The sequence below is a fragment of the Chiloscyllium plagiosum genome, unplaced genomic scaffold (genome assembly GCF_037043375.1).
Source record: "Chiloscyllium plagiosum isolate Xiang-an unplaced genomic scaffold, Cpla_swu_hap1 HiC_scaffold_27, whole genome shotgun sequence".
NCBI lineage: Eukaryota > Metazoa > Chordata > Chondrichthyes > Orectolobiformes > Hemiscylliidae > Chiloscyllium > Chiloscyllium plagiosum.
This window is the reverse complement of record NW_028270165.1, coordinates 62,299,141-62,317,471: the sequence shown is the minus strand read 5'-3', so window position 1 is coordinate 62,317,471 and position 18,331 is coordinate 62,299,141. Positions and strand designations below refer to the sequence as shown.

Sequence of the window (18,331 nt, the reverse complement as noted above, 5' to 3'; positions counted from 1 at the left end):
AGCAAAATAGAATGTATCTGCAAATGTAATGCTGCAAATACAAATTCATCCCCATGGAGAGTGTGGTTCTATGTGTGTAATAGAGAAACCCTGTTTCCATGCTGTTTATCCATATGTCTATTTGATAACAGATGCTTTATTTTTGTTGGTGCAAGTATGGTTGTAAATCATAGCTGGATATTAATAGTTAGATGAAAGGGAGAGAGAATTCCTCAGGTAGAGCACTATCAGAATCCTGGGAGACCCCTACTTCAGATTTACTTGGACTGGTTGACAGTCTGGGAGATTATGGATTGGGTCTCGATTAAATAAATGTTTTATTTTTCCTGAACGTGTAAAAGGGGGCGTTAAAGCTTCAGCAGAAATCCAGCAGAGCTGAGAACAGACCAACATCTTACTCTGTGGGAATAGGGATATCAACAGAGCACAGAGAAATCCGGACCTGAAATCCAAGCTGACACCAGACTACCCTGTGATCAGTGCTTTGATGAGCAGCACCAACCCTCTCCCTTTACTGAGCTTCCCATTTGACTAGCCCCTCGATATTCAGGATCCAGTCCTTGCCATCCTGAAGCCATGTCCCTGTAAGGAGTCTCAGATCATAATTATTCTCTTCAATGTGTTCAGTCAATTCATTCACTGTTACAATGCAGCTCACATTCAGTTTTTAGTTTCAGTTTTTCTGATCTTCTGAATCCAGTTTTGATTGCTGGTATATTTACTCTCCTTGTCCCTTTCTATCATTCTCTGATGTTCATTTCCACATCACGACATTGTTCACCAGCCTTGATTTGGATTGGCCAGGCTAAATTTCCCATAGTGTTCAGGGATGTGCAGGTTAGTTGGGTTAGCCATGGGAAATGCAGGGTTATAGGCTCATTGTAATAGAAGCAGGAGTCAGCCATTTGGCCCGTCCTGCCTGCTCTGCCATTCATTAAGATTATGGCTGATCTATCCATCATTTCAGCTCCTCCTCCCTGCAATGTCCCAACTATCCTTAATTCCCCAATTATGCAGAAACCCATCTAATTGTGTCTTGAATATACTTAACGAAGCTGCCTTCTCTGCTTCCGTGGGCAGAGACTTCCATAGTTTCACTACTCTTCAGGAAAAGCAGTTCCTCCTCATCTCTGTCCTAAATCTATTTCCCCTAATCTTGGGGCCTAGTCTCATCTACCAGCAGAAATGACTGGATAGGGTAGGGTTTCATCCCCACAGTGCAATGAATTCCCACTTTCCACCAAATCCCAGATGTACTCACTCACTCATTCAGTTGCTGTCTCACAAATGGAAGATTTCATTGTAACTTCTTCGGCTCTGAGTAAGGGCAAAACATTTTTGAAAGCTGCTCTGAAAGTCCAGTCTTCACAACAACACTTCTGCTTTCACTGAAGATGATTAAAGTCATACAGCACAGAAACAGACCCTTTGGCCCAACTCATCCGTGCCAACTATATATCACAAACTAATCTAGTCCTATTTGCCAGCATTTGACTCATCCCTCTAAATCCTTCCTATTCAAGTACCTATCCAGTGGCTTTTAAATGTTGTCATTGTACCAGCCTCCCCACTTCCTCTGGCAGTTCATTCCATACAAGTTCCACCTTCTGTCTAAAAATATGTTGCCCCTCAGGTCCCTTTCCCTACTCACCTTAAACTTCTTCCCCTTTAGTTCTGGACTCCCCTACCATGGAGAAAAGACCTTGGGTATTCACCCTATCCATGCCCCTTATAAATTTCTTTAAAGGTTACCACTCAGCCTCTGATGCTCCAAAGAAAATATCTCCCTGGCCTGTTCAGCCCCTTCCTGCAGCTCAAACCCTCCAAATCTGGCAACAGCCTTCTCAATATTTTCTGACCCCTCTCAAAGTTTCATAACATCTTTCCTACATCAGAGAGACCAGAATTGAATGCAGTATTCCAAAAATGGCCTAACCAATGTGCTGTACAGCCGCAAAATGATCTCCCAGTTCCTATACTGAATGCTCTGGCCAATAAAGGAAAGCATACCAAACACCTTGTTCACTATACTGTCTATGTAAGACTCCACCTTCAAGAAACTATGAACCTGCACTCCAAGGTCTCTTTATTCTGCGACACTCCCCTTAACTGGATTGCTGGACCAAAATGCAACATCTCACATTTCTCTGAATTAAACCCCATCTGCTACGCCTTGGCCCATCCAATCAATTCTAATTTATGCTAAACTCTCTTTCCTCTGTTATTCCCTAGAAGCTGAAAATCTCTGTCCCACATACTCTCCCTCCATTCTCTCATTGCTGAACCTAATCCCTGCTGTACCTCATCCTGAAGGGTCTGTTTCATGCTGATTAACAGGCCCACACTCAGAGGGATCTAATGGAAACATACAGAATACTGAATGGCCTGGACAGAGTAGACTTTCAGAGGATGTTTCCATTGGTAGGAGAGACTAGGACCGGAGGGCACAACCTTCGAGTAAAGGGAAGGCGTTTTAGAACGCAGATAAGGAGATACTTCTTCAGTGAAAGAGTGGTGAATCTATGGAATTCATTTCTACAGAAGGTTGCAGAGGCCAGGTCACTGAGGATATTTAAGACTGAGGTAGATAGGTTCCTGAGTATCATGGGGATGGAGAGTTCCAGGGAGAGCGCAGGAGAATGGGGTTGAGAAACCTATCAGCCACGATTGAATGGTATGAACAGACCTGATGGGCTGAATGGCCTAATTTCTGCTCCTATGTCTTATGGTCTCTTGCTGTCCTGGTCACAGTGAGAGAATTGGGAGCAGGAGTTGGCCATTTGGTCTTTCGAGCCTGCACAAGCATTGAACAGATCATAATTGAATATGGATCTACTTACATCTAGGTGAATAGGCTGGAACTTTTTCACTGGATCATAGGAGGGTGAGAGGTGACCTTATTGAGGTTTATAAAATCACGAGGAGCATAGATGAGGTCAATATCAGCTGTTGTTTCAAGAATAGGGAGCAATCTTTTTTAAGGTGAGAGGAGAAAAATTTTAAAAAGACATGAGGAGCACATTTTTCGTTTAAGAGCGTGGAGTGTGTGTCAAATGAACGTCCAGAGGAATTAGTGAATGCAGGTACAGTAACAACATTTAAAATAAATTTGAATAAGTGCACAAATAGAAAAGTTTCAGAAGGATATGGGCCAAACATTGGCAGGTGGGACTAGTTTAGTTTGTGAATATAGTCAGCATGGACTAGTTGGACTGAAGGGTCTGTTTCTGTGCTGTATGACTCTGTAACTGTTCTATACTGGTCTTAAAACCATTTTCTTGCCTTCCCCCAAAACCATCCACTTCTTTGTTCATCAAAGTCAAATGAACTCAGCCTTGAATACATTCAATGACCGGCCTAACTGCTGAAAGACATCCACACTTCTGAACTCAATTCCTCTTGCTAATATATCACTTGCTTTGCTCATTGCTTGCTGCACCTGTCTGACAACTGGCAGTAACTGGTTTCGAAGGACGCTGAGGCCCCTTTGTCCATCCACACATCTTTCCTGATGAAGAGCTCGTGCCCGAAACGTCGACTCTCCTCCTCAGTTGCTGCCTTACCTGCTGTGGTTTGCCAGCGCCACACTTTTCAACTCTGATCTCCAGCATCTCACTTTCGCCACATCTCAACATATCACTACATAAACAATGCACCTCCTTTCTGCTTTTTTTTTACATACATCAAAGGCTATACCTTTACATTGTGGCACTGCGTTTGCAAAGTGAGACACAGATCTGGATCAACTTTTCCAGAGTCTGCCCCCTCCCTCGATTCACTCTTTCCTTTCATTTGTAACAAATCAGTAATTGAACCCCAGAATGAAAAGAAAATGGAAAACGTGTTGACAGAAACACTATTATACTCACAAATTTTAGACAGAGGAAGGAATTTATAGTTTGGGGTGAGGTTTAATCTTCATTCAGTGACAAAAGAGCAGCATCAGCGGCTTCAGAGCTCACGGTTCAACTTCCGCATTTCGACAACGGCCGACTCTGATTGGCAGGAGGACCAGACTCCTTCGGGTCCTCCAAGGTTCTCCATTGGTCCATGGAAAGGAGCTCGTGCGCCTTTTCTGCGGACACCCAGGAGTATGCGCAGTACTTTGCTGACACCGACAGACATGCGCAGTGCTAACTGACACCGCGGAGCATGCTCAGTATGCTCTGTCACGATGCTGGTGTTAACTGACAAATTTTAGAGTTAAAAATCACAAAACACCTGGTTATAGTCCAACAGGTTTATTTGGAAGCACAGGTTTTTGGAGCGCTGCTCCTTCATTAGGCGGTTGTGGAGTATAACATGGTAACACAGAATTTATGATCTTCTGATCTTATACTCCACAACCGCGTGATGAAGGAGCAGCGCTCCGAAAGCTAAGTGTTTCTAAACAAGCCGATTGGACTGTTACCTGGTGTTGTGTGATTATTAACTTTGTACACCCCAGTCCAACACGGGCACCTCCAGATCATGACAAATTTCAAGTGTCCAAATGGGAATACGAGAGAAAAATGCCAACGCCATTTTTTTTTGCCGAAATGTTTTTTTTCCCCGTGCCTCGACGTTTTATTCCTTTTGCATTTTGTCTGGCTGCTCAACGTTCCTGCCTTTACCCCAAGGTAGAGGTGTTTCAAAACTAGAGGGTACAGGTTTAGGGTGAGGAGGAAAGATTTGAAGAGATTCAAAAGACTCGGCATAGAACATTCACCCCCTACAGGGCGAAAGTGACGACTGCAGATGCTGGAGATTAGGGTCGAGAGTGTGAGCTGGAAAAACACAGCAGGTCAGGCAGCGTGCGAGGAGCAGGAGAATCGACGTTTCCGGCAAAACCCTTCATCAGGAAATAGCTAAGTGGAATTGCAGAGCTGTAGCATAATCGAGTGGGTCTGGATGGGATGCTGCTGGGAAGGTCGGTGTGAATGGCCTGTAGGGATGATATGATTCCACTGCCTTAGCCACGCGTATATTGAGAAATGATTGCCCCAAGTCTGCTGTGGGAGGAGTGGGTTCGTTCGGGGGACACTGATACCAGTTCTGGGGAAGGTAGGATTGTGCTGTCTCTCTCTTCACACTCTGCCCCTCCGTCCATTTTCTCCCCACCCACTGCCCCCTGCCCATTTTCTCTCCTCACACTGCACCCCCATTCTCTCCCCATAACCCTCTGAACACCAGTCCTTCTCTACCCCCAACCTCTGTTCCCCTCTCCATTTCTCTCCCTTCTCCACCCCCACCAGCGCCCATCCCCCTCCTTTCTGGTGCCTCAGCCCTCTTTGATCGCTGTATCAAGCCCTTTTAAGGAGAGAGAGAGAATAGGTGGTGACGATTCTACCTGGGAAACAGGGTGTGCGAGAAATGACTGATTTTTAAAATTGAGAATAGCTAAAATCGTATATTCAGAAACGTTGTTAAAGTCTGGAAGAATTTTCTTTTTTTAAAAAAACAAACAAGCTGTAGAAACCTTTCTGAAACTTGCATTAATATATGCACAGTTCGGCCACAACCAAGGACAGGCTGTAGGAGTGAATGAGTGAATAAAAGACAAGTCCCACCTCGCCCATGAGGAGAAAGTGAGAACTGCAGATGCTGGAGATCAGAGTCGAGAGTGTGGTGTTGAAAAAGCACAGCAGGTCAGGCAGCATCCAAGGAGCAGGAGAATCAACGTTTCAGACATAAGCCCTTCACCTTGCCCTCTCCAGTGTGTGTTGTGAAACTGCTTAATCATTTCCAGTGGCCAAGCAAAGGCTGATAACAAGTTTGGAACACACGAGAATGACCTCAGCTGAGACCTTGGATTCATGTCTCACTACAGGAGACCCAGCTACACAATACACACACAAACTCTCTCTCTCTCTCTCTCTCACACACACACACACACACACAAAACACATACACACACACACATACTCAAGTACTCACACGGTCGTGCAGACCCTCTCTGATAGACAGGCTCTCTCTCAGACACACATTGATACACCCCTCACACTCACATCCATGCACACACCTTCTCACACAATTATACTCCATCACACGCACACTTTACCCAGCATGCACACGCACACACACAGACGCTCTGTCTCATGCATGCACTCGCACATCGAAGTCTTTGGGGTGAATTGCATTTGCAGGATTATATATTTGGAAATAGAACCAGTCTGACTCAAGACTGGGATACAGAAAGACTCTAACCTCACAGCTCTCATGCGTTGTCTGAGCTGAGGTGTCACTTCCCTTTATAAAACATTAAGTTACCTGGAAATATGACTAAAAAGAAGTTCTGGCATTTACAGATTAATGAACCGAAATCTGCAACCCATTTTAAAAGATGAAAGACTTAACAGGTTTCTTCAATATATCATTTATGTTGCATGACACTATAATCTTTTGCTATACATTCTGTGTCTTACCATCCTACTCAACAGCTACCTGATGAAGGAACAGCGCTCCAAAACCTAGTGCTTCCAAAAAAACCTGTTGGACTATACCCTGGTGTTTGTGTCATTTTAAAACTTTGTTTCCAGTGAATACAGCCCACACCTCCCACTGTTGCCAGCAAACTTTGCAATGCCAATGAAACAATAAACCTGCAGTCCTGAAAAATTTACAATTTCGAACAATACTAGCTACTCATTCACTGCTCCTTCTGAGACACGACATTGGAAACTCGGTGCTGGTGGCTGAAAGAAATGAGAAGCTGTTGGATCTCACAGCTTTCAATGAGAGTTTAAGACTGGCGGTAAGTTCAGGTAACCTTTACTGCGACCCAACTTTGTTCCAGCTTCAGATCTCCACATCACAAGGCGTACAAAAAGTAGCTTTTCTTTAAAAAAAAGCACCTCAAGCTCAAAGTGCACACACTCCCTCCCCCCACCACACTTTCTTTATTATTGGTCAGTTAGTTGTCCCTTTGTAACTGGATCCTTCGTACAGCCGGGTAAAGCATGCAGCTTGGACGACTGAGTGAATCCTTTCCCGCAACGGCAGTTTCCATCACTGAAAAGGACATGAGTGAATCAGGTGGGTTTTTGCCCTCTGAAAATGCTTTCATCCTTAGATTCTGAAGTCCAGACGACTGACCGAATCCCAATTCTGCCATCTGCCGCGACGGGATTCGGACCTGAGAGTCCCCAGAGCTGGGTTGTTAGCGGCGCTCGGTCATCGCTCCTTCCATCCCCATGCGATGGCACGTGAACGTGCTGGTGCCTCCCCAGGTGGGAGGAGCAAGTGAAGCTCTTCCGGCACTGACAGCAGGTGAACGGCCTCTCTCCGGTGTGGACCCACTGGTGGGTCAGCAGTGCAGCTGACTGAGTGAACCCTCTCCTGCACATGGGGCACGTGAATGGCTTATCTCACTTGTGGACCCACTCGTGCGTCTCCAGATGGCTGATCCGACTGAAGCCCTTCCTGCACACCGAGCAGGTGAATGGCGTCTCCCCGCTGTGAATACGTCTGTGGGTTTCCAGCAGGGATGGGGAAGGGAATCCTTTCCCTCAGTCCCCACATTTCCACAGTTTCCCTGTTGGGGGAGCTTTCCTTGTGTTGGTCTGTGTTTGAAATTACAATCAGAACGGGGACATAGTCTATCCCCACCGTGAGGGGTGAGATTTTGATTCCCCAAGCTGAGTAAATGGTGTGAAGCACTTTTCACAGTCAGCGCACTGAATCTCCCTCACTCGGTGTCTCAGTATTCTTCCTGCCGCACCAGTGTCCAAAATCTTTCAAGCAAACAAAAGCAAACATGTCTTCTTGATTGGAATGGCTGCTGATATTCAAGTCCCAATGAATCAAGTGGCTCTGTCAGAAGTTGATGTATCATTTGTTTTCAGATTTCTTTCGGCACGTCTTCCTGCAAAGGAAAATGACAAAATAAGTGATCACTGGCAGTACACTTAAACGAACATAACATAGGTGGCAGTTCCTGTAGTTTGCCAGATGCCTGCTGATCACATAATACCCAGCACACAGAAACCTGAAATCCCTCATGCAGCCAGATAGACTTAGGTGTGTTTAGAGGAAAACTTCATTCAAATCTAATCTAAACTATTCTTAAACTAAATACGTGTGCATATATATCAATATGCCAATCCTTTCAATGCGGCTCACTTCCATGAGAAACTACACTTTTAATTGTGAACATGAGGAAAAAAGCAACCATTTTCCAGGGTGCAAACTGCATACGTGCCAAACTGAGGGAATACACAAGGAAAATAACTAAAAGAGAGATATAAAGTATTTGAGCATCTTTGCAGAATCTGCTCCCTCTCTGGATTCACTCCAGTTGCTACAAGTAAACCTCCCTGGGGGTCAGGCAGCCCTGCATCGGGAAGCACTGGGATGGTCAACTACGACCAGTTTACATGGAGAACACATCTCCACATTAAACAGCCTCGAGGCAAACTTCCCTTCCTTCCACTTAAAGTTCAAGACCCCTCAAAGCGAAATTCCCCAGGTAAGTTCGGAAGAATTTCTTCCAGTTGTTCACTAATCATTTGTATGAGCACTTTGTTAAAGTTTGAATATTGCGAGTTTTGAAAATTAGTGATTCTGAGCGAAATCATAGTTCGAAAAACAGAATGTGGGAATTTAGACAGAGTTTATTTTTGCACATCGACGATAGGTCTGTACAACAGCATATGACACAACAGCAGTGAAGATCTTTTGACGTCATTCTCAAACGTGCCTGCCACACGCCAGATGAAAAGCTGAATACTTCTCTGGAAAAACTGCCGAGCAATGCAGGAGAATGGCACAACGCGTGCGTGTTGGGACCATAAACCAAAAGAGAAACCATTCTCTCCTATTCATTCAACGTCGTCTTTAGCAGCTTTCCCGTATAACGGCGCTCTGTTCTGCACCTTGCCTTCTCATCCGCTTCACAAAAAAGCTTCGACATAAATATTTCACAATGATATACTGGCCCAATGTGCACAGTTGAGGTGACAACCTCTGAGTGGTCTCCTGTTCTCTGCATCCTATGTTGAGGAGGGCAACGCTTGTCACTGGCCACTCGGGTGTCAGAGAGAAGTTTTGAAACAGTGGAGGGAGCCCGGTTCCTGGGGACGGGACAAACAGCAGCAGGGAGACAGATGAGAAGCAGCTGCTCTGGAAACTCTTCGTCACTTACAATTCTTAGAGCAATGTCAAATGTATTTCACACTAAGCAAGTCTCAGCTGGCTCAAGAGATGTGTGGTAGGTTGGGGAATATCCGCTGTTTGGCTTGTTGGTCTCGGGACATGATTCTCAAGTAGAGTCTTTAACTGTTCAGACTTGTGCGCGGTCCTGGATTCAAATCCCAGACGAGGCTGCGTCTCTTCACTTCATTTGTGCAAAAATGCCCCATTAATTTTCTCAAAAAGCATCTTCGTGAAACGAGGTTAGGCTGCCTGGAGTACGAATGACTGAGAAAACAGGGAAGTGAAATGGTTGGAGATCGCGTTGAACAGGTTGACGTGAGTGGTGTGGTGTTTGAGAAATGTCAGCAATAAAGGTAGATTGAAATATTGGGCCAGCTCTCCTCGGAGAACCGAAGTTTTCCAAGTCAGTAGTGGCCTAGAAACAGGAAATAATGCTGTGAAAATGCTCCCATGCCTGAAAGGATCTGTAGTGATTCGGCAGAGCGTTAAAGTCACGAGGACGAGCGAATGCTGTAGACGAGGTTGCGGCAAATGTGCAGGTTAAGTGCTGCTTCACCTGGAAGGTATGTTCGAGTATGGAAGGATATTCAGGAGGGAGCGGGTAAATTGTACTTCTGAGTGAAATCACGGTTCGTAAAAACAGAATGTGGCAAGTTAGACAGAGTTAATATTTGCTTGTCGGCGATATGTCTGCCGGTGCGTGATGGGAGCATAACCCAGAGGGGAAACCATCTTTCCTATTCACTCAATGTCGTCTTTAGCAGCATTCCCGTATAACGGCGCACGGTTGTGCACCTCGCCTTCTCATCTGCTTCCCAAAAAACTTCGACATAAATATTTCACGTTGATATACAGGCCCAGTATGCACAGTTTAGATGACACTCTCGTGGAGGTCTGCGGGGTCTTCTCCTGTTCTCTGTACCCTATGTTGAGGAGGGCAATGCTTGTCACTGGTCACTCCGGTGTCAGAGAAAAGTTTAGAAAGAAAACGGTTTAATTTTCTGCCAGTAGAGAGGGCCCTGTTCCTGGGGACGGGCAAACGGCAGCTGAGAGACAGAATGAGAAGCAGCTGTTCATAGAGTCATAGAGATGTACAGCATGGAAACAGACCCTTCGGTCCAAACCCGTCCATGCCGACCAGATATCCCACCCCAATCTAGTCCCACCTGCCAGCACCCGGCCCATATCCCTCCAAACCCTTCCTATTCATATATCCAACCAAACGCCTCTTAAATGTTGCAATTGTACCAGCCTCCGCCACTTTCTCTGGCAGCTCATTCCATGCACGCACCACCCTCTGCGTGAAAATGTTGCCGCTTAGGTCTCTTTTATATCTTTCCCCTCTCACCCTAAATCTATGCCCTCTAGTTCTTGACTCCCCGACCCCAGGGAAAAGACTTTGCCTATTTATCATATCCATGCCCCTCATAATTTTGTAAACCTCCATAAAGTCACCCTTCAGCCTCCGACGTTGCAGAGAAAACAGCCCCAGTCTGTTCAATGTCAACAATACTTCACTCTGAGCAAGACTCAGCTGGTTTAAGAGGTAGCGTGGGGGTGTCTTGCTGTCTGGCTCGTTGGTCTAGGGGTATGATTCTCGCTTTGGGTTTTCGTCGACGCAGATTTGCAAGAGATCCCGGACGAGCCCGCGTTTCATGACTTGTGCAAAAGTGCCTCTTCCATTTTCTCAAAAAGCACCTTCGTTAAACGAGGTTGGGCTCCCTGGCGTACCAATGGGACAGAAAGCAGCGAAGTGAAATGATTGGAGATAGCGTTGAATAGGTTGACGTGAGTGTTGCGGTGTTTGAGGGATGTCAGCGATGAGGGTGGGTTGGAAATTTGGGACAGCTCTCTTCGGAGAACAGAAGTTTGAAATCTGGCCCGATTGAAGCTTTCCAAGTTACGCGAAGTCGAGACAGAGAAAGTAATGCAGTCAAAATGCTCCCACGCCTGAAAGGATCGGCAACGATTCGGCGGAGATTTAAAGTCATGAGGAAAAGAACCAAAAGTGACATCAGGGAGAACGCTTTCGTACAGGGAGTGGTTGGGGTCAGTAAATTCCTAACTGACACTGACAAAGAGGCAGATTCATGAGACGCAAACGGGAATCCGGTGGTCATGTTTAAAGTAACAATGTGCAGAATTACATGGAGAAGGCAAGAGAATGATACGAATAGAGACCCACGTTTACTTACTGTGTCGACCCAGCAGAGCGAAGGTGGGCCGCATGGCGTCTATTCAGAGTGAAATCACAGTTCGACCAACAGAATGTGGGAAGTTAGAAAAAGTTTATATTTACACAGCCTCCATACGTCTGCGCAACACCATATAAGACGACAGCAGTGGAGATCTTTGACAACAGTCTCGTCAGACGAAAGGCTAAAGGGACCTGTGGAAAACGGCGCCGTGCGTAAGAGCAGAGTGGCGCAGCGGGAGCGTGCTGGGCCCATAACCCAGAGGTCGATGGATCGAAACCATCCTCTGCTATTGTTCAGTGTCTCCTTGAGCGACTTTCCATTGCGATGGGACTCCGTTCGGCATCTTGCCTTTCAAAAGACTGTCTGAATGGCCCCTATCCTACCATATCGTTTGGCGAAACTCACACCGTTCAAGTGACCGGCTTTTGGAGGTCTGAGTAGTCTTCTCCTGTTCTTCGTTGGTTTCCTATGAACTGAACCGCAAAACCATTTCTCTGAGATGCCAATGAGCTGATAAAGTTGAAACGCATGCCTTGTGGTTTCGTGCCTTCCCTGCAGTAATTCGCCACGCCGGTTCCGACGTGAATGACAAGCAGATGTTCTGGAAACTCTTTGCTGCTTGCAATTCTTGGAGCAAAGTGGAATGTATTTCACACTGAGCAAGTTTCAGCTGGCTCAGAGTCTCCAGTGTACATTGCTCTCTTTCCCGCCAGCTCAGAAGAGAACAATAGGAGGGACAAAGGAGTGAACAACGATCCGTGTGGGAGGGTGAATAACTGTTAATGGAGAGCGTTCGTGGCTAACAATAAGTAGTGTGTCGTAGCAGACTATGTGATAACAAGGGGCTCGTATGTGTGTGGTAGGGGTCAAGGATATGGGGGATTTCAGGCCCTAAAGTCGTGCAACTCGATCTTGAAGACCGGAGGGCTGTAGGGTTTTGAATTGGAATATGAGGCGTTGTTCTTCCATCTGGAGCTGAGCTTTGCTGGAGCACTGCTGCAAGCCTGAGACAGAGATTTTGGCCAGGGAACAGGGTGGCGTGTTAAAGTGGCAGGAAAGCAGAAGCTCAGGTCCGTTTTTTGCGGGCAGAACCGAGGTGTTCTGCGAAGCAGTCATCCAGATTATACTTCATGCTCGGTTGGGGACACGACACTATGAGCGGCGAATGCAGGAGACTAGGTTGCGGCAAATGTGCAGGTGAAGTGCTGCTTCACCTGGAAGATATGTTCGAGCCTGGAAGGATATTCAGGAGGGAGCAGGTAAATTGTGCTTCTGAGTGAAATCACGGTTCGTAAAAACAGAATGTGACAATTTAGACAGAGTTAATATTTGCTTGTCGGCGATATGTCTGCCGGTGCGTGATGGGAGCATAACCCAGAAGGGAAACCATCTTTCCTATTCACTCAATGTTGTCTTTAGCAGCTTGTTGTGCACCTCGCCTTCTCATCTGCTTCCCAAAAATCTTCGACGTAAATATTTCACATTGATATACTGGCCCAATATGCACAGTTGAGATGACACACTCGTGGAGGTCTGCGGGGTCTTCTCTTGTTCTCTGTACCCTGTGTTGAGGAGGGTAATGCTTGTCACTGGTCACTCCGGTGTCAGAGAAAAGTTTAGAAAGAAAACGGTTTAATTTTCTGCCAGTAGAGAGGGCCCTGTTCCTGGGGACGGGCAAACGGCAGCTCAGAGACAGAATGAGAAGCAGCTGTTCATAGAGTCATAGAGATGTACAGCATGGAAACAGACCCTTCGGTCCAAACCCGTCCATGCCGACCAGATATCCCACCCCAATCTAGTCCCACCTGCCAGCACCCGGCCCATATACCTCCAAACCCTTCCTATTCATATATCCATCCAAACGCCACTTAAATGTTGCAATTGTACCAGCCTCCGCCACTTTCTCTGGCAGCTCATTCCATGCACGCACTACCCTCTGCGTGAAAATGTTGCCGCTTAGGTCTCTTTTATATCTTTCCCCTCTCACCCTAAATCTATGCCCTCTAGTTCTTGACTCCCCGACCCCAGGGAAAAGACTTTGCCTATTTATCCTATCCATGCCCCTCATAATTTTGTAAACCTCCATAAAGTCACCCTTCAGCCTCCGACGTTGCAGAGAAAACAGTCCCAGCCTGTTCAATGTCAACTATACTTCACTCTGAGCAAGTTTCAGCTGGTTCAAGAGGTAGAGCGGGGGGTGGGGCGGGAGCTTGCTTGCTGTCTGGCTCGTTGGTCTAGGGGTATGATTCTCGCTTTGGGTCTTCATCGACGCAGATTTGCGAGAGATCCCGGGTTCAAATCCCGGACGAGCCCACGTTTTATGACTTGTGCAAAAGTGCCTCTTCCATTTTCTCAAAAAGCACCTTCGTTAAACGAGGTTGGGCTCCCTGGCGTACCAATGGGACAGAAAGCAGCGAAGTGAAATGATTGGAGATAGCGTTGAATAGGTTGACGTGAGTGTTGCGGTGTTTGAGGGATGTCAGCGATGAGGGTGGGTTGGAAATTTGGGACAGCTCTCTTCGGAGAACAGAAGTTTGAAATCTGGCCCGATTGAAGCTTTCCAAGTTACGCGAAGTCGAGACAGAGAAAGTAATGTAGTCAAAATGCTCCCACGCCTGAAAGGATCGGCAACGATTCGGCGGAGATTTAAAGTCATGAGGAAAAGAACCAAAAGTGACATCAGGGAGAACGCTTTCGTACAGGGAGTGGTTGGGGTCAGTAAATTCCTAACTGACACTGACAAAGAGGCAGATTCATGAGACGCAAACGGGAATCCGGTGGTCATGTTTAAAGTAACAATGTGCAGAATTACATGGAGAAGGCAAGAGAATGATACGAATAGAGACCCACGTTTACTTACTGTGTCGACCCAGCAGAGCGAAGGTGGGCCGCATGGCGTCTATTCAGAGTGAAATCACAGTTCGACCAACAGAATGTGGGAAGTTAGAAAAAGTTTATATTTACACAGCCTCCATACGTCTGCGCAACACCATATAAGACGACAGCAGTGGAGATCTTTGACAACAGTCTCGTCAGACGAAAGGCTAAAGGGACCTGTGGAAAACGGCGCCGTGCGTAAGAGCAGAGTGGCGCAGCGGGAGCGTGCTGGGCCCATAACCCAGAGGTCGATGGATCGAAACCATCCTCTGCTATTGTTCAGGGTCTCCTTGAGCGACTTTCCATTGCGATGGGACTCCGTTCGGCATCTTGCCTTTCAAAAGACTTCCTGACTGTCTGAATGCCCCGTATCATACCATATCGTTTGGCGAAACTCACACCGTTCAAGTCACCGGCTTTTGGAGGTCTGAGTCGTCTTCTCCTGTTCTTCGTTGGTTTCCTATGAACTGAACCGCAAAACCACTTCTCTGAGATGCCAATGAGCTGATAAAGTTGAAACGCATGCCTTGTGGTTTCGTGCCTTCCCTGCAGTAATTCGCCACGCCGGTTCCGACGTGAATGACAAGCAGATGTTCTGGAAACTCTTTGCTGCTTGCAATTCTTGGAGCAAAGTGGAATGTATTTCACACTGAGCAAGTTTCAGCTGGCTCAGAGTCTCCTGTGTACATTGCTCTCTTTCCCGCCAGCTCAGAGAGAGAACAATAGGAGGGACAAAGGAGTGAACAACGATCCGTGTGGGAGGGTGAATAACTGTTAATGGAGAGCGTTCGTGGCTAACAATAAGTAGTGTGTCGTAGCAGACTATGTGATAACAAGGGGCTCGTACGTGTGTGGTAGGGGTCAAGGATATGGGGGATTTCAGGACCTAAAGTCGTGCAACTCGATCTTGAAGACCGGAGAGCTGTAGGGTTTTGAAGTGGAATATGAGGCGTTGTTCTTCCATCTGGAGCTGAGCTTTGCTGGAGCACTGCTGCAAGCCTGAGACAGAGATTTTGGCCAGGGAACAGGGTGGCGTGTTAAAGTGGCAGGAAAGCAGAAGCTCAGGGCCTCTATTTGCGGGCAGAACCGAGATGTTCTGCGAAGCAGTCACCCAGTTTATACTTCATGCTCTGTTGGGGAAACGACACTATGATAAGCGAATGCAGTAGACTAGGTTGCGGCAAATGTGCAGGTGAAGTGCTGCTTCACCTGGAAGATATGTTCGAGCCTGGAAGGATATTCAGGAGGGAGCAGGTAAATTGTGCTTCTGAGTGAAATCACGGTTCGTAAAAACAGAATGTGGCAATTTAGACCGAGTTAATATTTGCTTGTGGGCGATATGTCTGCCGGTGCGTGATGGGAGCATAACCCAGAAGGGAAACCATCTTTCCTATTCACTCAATGTTGTCTTTAGCAGCTTGTTGTGCACCTCGCCTTCTCATCTGCTTTCCAAAAATCTTCGACGTAAATATTTCACATTGATATACTGGCCCAAAATGCACAGTTGAGATGACACACTCGTGGAGGACTGCGGGGTCTTCTCCTGTTCTCTGTACCCTATGTTGAGGAGGGTAATGCTTGTCACTCCGGTGTCAGAGAAAAGTTTAGAAAGAAAACGGTTTAATTTTCTGCCAGTAGAGAGGGCCCTGTTCCTGGGGACGGGCAAACGGCAGCTCAGAGACAGAATGAGAAGCAGCTGTTCATAGAGTCATAGAGATGTACAGCATGGAAACAGACCCTTCGGTCCAAACCCGTCCATGCCGACCAGATATCCCACCCCAATCTAGTCCCACCTGCCAGCACCCGGCCCATATACCTCCAAACCCTTCCTATTCATATATCCATCCAAACGCCACTTAAATGTTGCAATTGTACCAGCCTCCGCCACTTTCTCTGGCAGCTCATTCCATGCACGCACTACCCTCTGCGTGAAAATGTTGCCGCTTAGGTCTCTTTTATATCTTTCCCCTCTCACCCTAAATCTATGCCCTCTAGTTCTTGACTCCCCGACCCCAGGGAAAAGACTTTGCCTATTTATCCTATCCATGCCCCTCATAATTTTGTAAACCTCCATAAAGTCACCCTTCAGCCTCCGACGTTGCAGAGAAAACAGCCCCAGCCTGTTCAATGTCAACTATACTTCACTCTGAGCAAGTTTCAGCTGGTTCAAGAGGTAGAGCGGGGGGTGGGGCGGGCGCTTGCTTGCTGTCTGGCTCGTTGGTCTAGGGGTATGATTCTCGCTTTGGGTCTTCGTCGACGCAGATTTGCGAGAGATCCCGGGTTCAAATCCCGGACGAGCCCACGTTTTATGACTTGTGCAAAAGTGCCTCTTCCATTTTCTCAAAAAGCACCTTCGTTAAACGAGGTTGGGCTCCCTGGCGTACCAATGGGACAGAAAGCAGCGAAGTGAAATGATTGGAGATAGCGTTGAATAGGTTGACGTGAGTGTTGCGGTGTTTGAGGGATGTCAGCGATGAGGGTGGGTTGGAAATTTGGGACAGCTCTCTTCGGAGAACAGAAGTTTGAAATCTGGCCCGATTGAAGCTTTCCAAGTTACGCGAAGTCGAGACAGAGAAAGTAATGTAGTCAAAATGCTCCCACGCCTGAAAGGATCGGCAACGATTCGGCGGAGATTTAAAGTCATGAGGAAAAGAACCAAAAGTGACATCAGGGAGAACGCTTTCGTACAGGGAGTGGTTGGGGTCAGTAAATTCCTAACTGACACTGACAAAGAGGCAGATTCATGAGACGCAAACGGGAATCCGGTGGTCATGTTTAAAGTAACAATGTGCAGAATTACATGGAGAAGGCAAGAGAATGATACGAATAGAGACCCACGTTTACTTACTGTGTCGACCCAGCAGAGCGAAGGTGGGCCGCATGGCGTCTATTCAGAGTGAAATCACAGTTCGACCAACAGAATGTGGGAAGTTAGAAAAAGTTTATATTTACACAGCCTCCATACGTCTGCGCAACACCATATAAGACGACAGCAGTGGAGATCTTTGACAACAGTCTCGTCAGACGAAAGGCTAAAGGGACCTGTGGAAAACGGCGCCGTGCGTAAGAGCAGAGTGGCGCAGCGGGAGCGTGCTGGGCCCATAACCCAGAGGTCGATGGATCGAAACCATCCTCTGCTATTGTTCAGTGTCTCCTTGAGCGACTTTCCATTGCGATGGGACTCCGTTCGGCATCTTGCCTTTCAAAAGACTCCGTTCGGCATCTTGCCTTTCAAAAGACTCCCTGACTGTCTGAATGCCGTATCATACCATATCGTTTGGCGAAACTCACGCCGTTCAAGTCACCGGCTTTTGGAGGTCTGAGTCGTCTTCTCCTGTTCTTCGTTGGTTTCCTATGAACTGAACCGCAAAACCATTTCTCTGAGATGCCAATGAGCTGATAAAGTTGAAACGCATGCCTTGTGGTTTCGTGCCTTCCCTGCAGTAATTCGCCACGCCGGTTCCGACGTGAATGACAAGCAGATGTTCTGGAAACTCTTTGCTGCTTGCAATTCTTGGAGCAAAGTGGAATGTATTTCACACTGAGCAAGTTTCAGCTGGCTCAGAGTCTCCTGTGTACATTGCTCTCTTTCCCGCCAGCTCAGAGAGAGAACAATAGGAGGGACAAAGGAGTGAACAACGATCCGTGTGGGAGGGTGAATAACTGTTAATGGAGAGCGTTCGTGGCTAACAATAAGTAGTGTGTCGTAGCAGACTATGTGATAACAAGGGGCTCGTATGTGTGTGGTAGGGGTCAAGGATATGGGGGATTTCAGGACCTAAAGTCGTGCAACTCGATCTTGAAGACCGGAGGGCTGTAGGGTTTTGAAGTGGAATATGAGGCGTTGTTCTTCCATCTGGAGCTGAGCTTTGCTGGAGCACTGCTGCAAGCCTGAGACAGAGATTTTGGCCAGGGAACAGGGTGGCGTGTTAAAGTGGCAGGAAAGCAGAAGCTCAGGGCCTCTATTTGCGGGCAGAACCGAGATGTTCTGCGAAGCAGTCACCCAGTTTATACTTCATGCTCTGTTGGGGAAACGACACTATGATAAGCGAATGCAGTAGACTAGGTTGCGGCAAATGTGCAGGTGAAGTGCTGCTTCACCTGGAAGATATGTTCGAGCCTGG

At 46.9% G+C, this 18,331-nt stretch overlaps 2 non-coding genes and 1 pseudogene across 3 annotated transcripts in view; 2 read left to right on the top strand and 1 right to left on the bottom strand.

Annotated features, from left to right (window-relative positions):
• Positions 1-18,331, bottom strand: part of LOC148144411 (uncharacterized) — a 269,470-nt pseudogene that overhangs the window by 151,597 nt on the left and 99,542 nt on the right. The window lies entirely within an intron of this gene.
• Positions 13,554-13,643, top strand: trnap-ugg (transfer RNA proline (anticodon UGG)). The gene is given in 2 exon segments: positions 13,554-13,589; positions 13,608-13,643. It is a non-coding gene; the product is annotated as a tRNA-Pro (tRNA).
• trnap-ugg (transfer RNA proline (anticodon UGG)) lies at positions 16,419-16,508 on the top strand. The gene is given in 2 exon segments: positions 16,419-16,454; positions 16,473-16,508. It is a non-coding gene; the product is annotated as a tRNA-Pro (tRNA).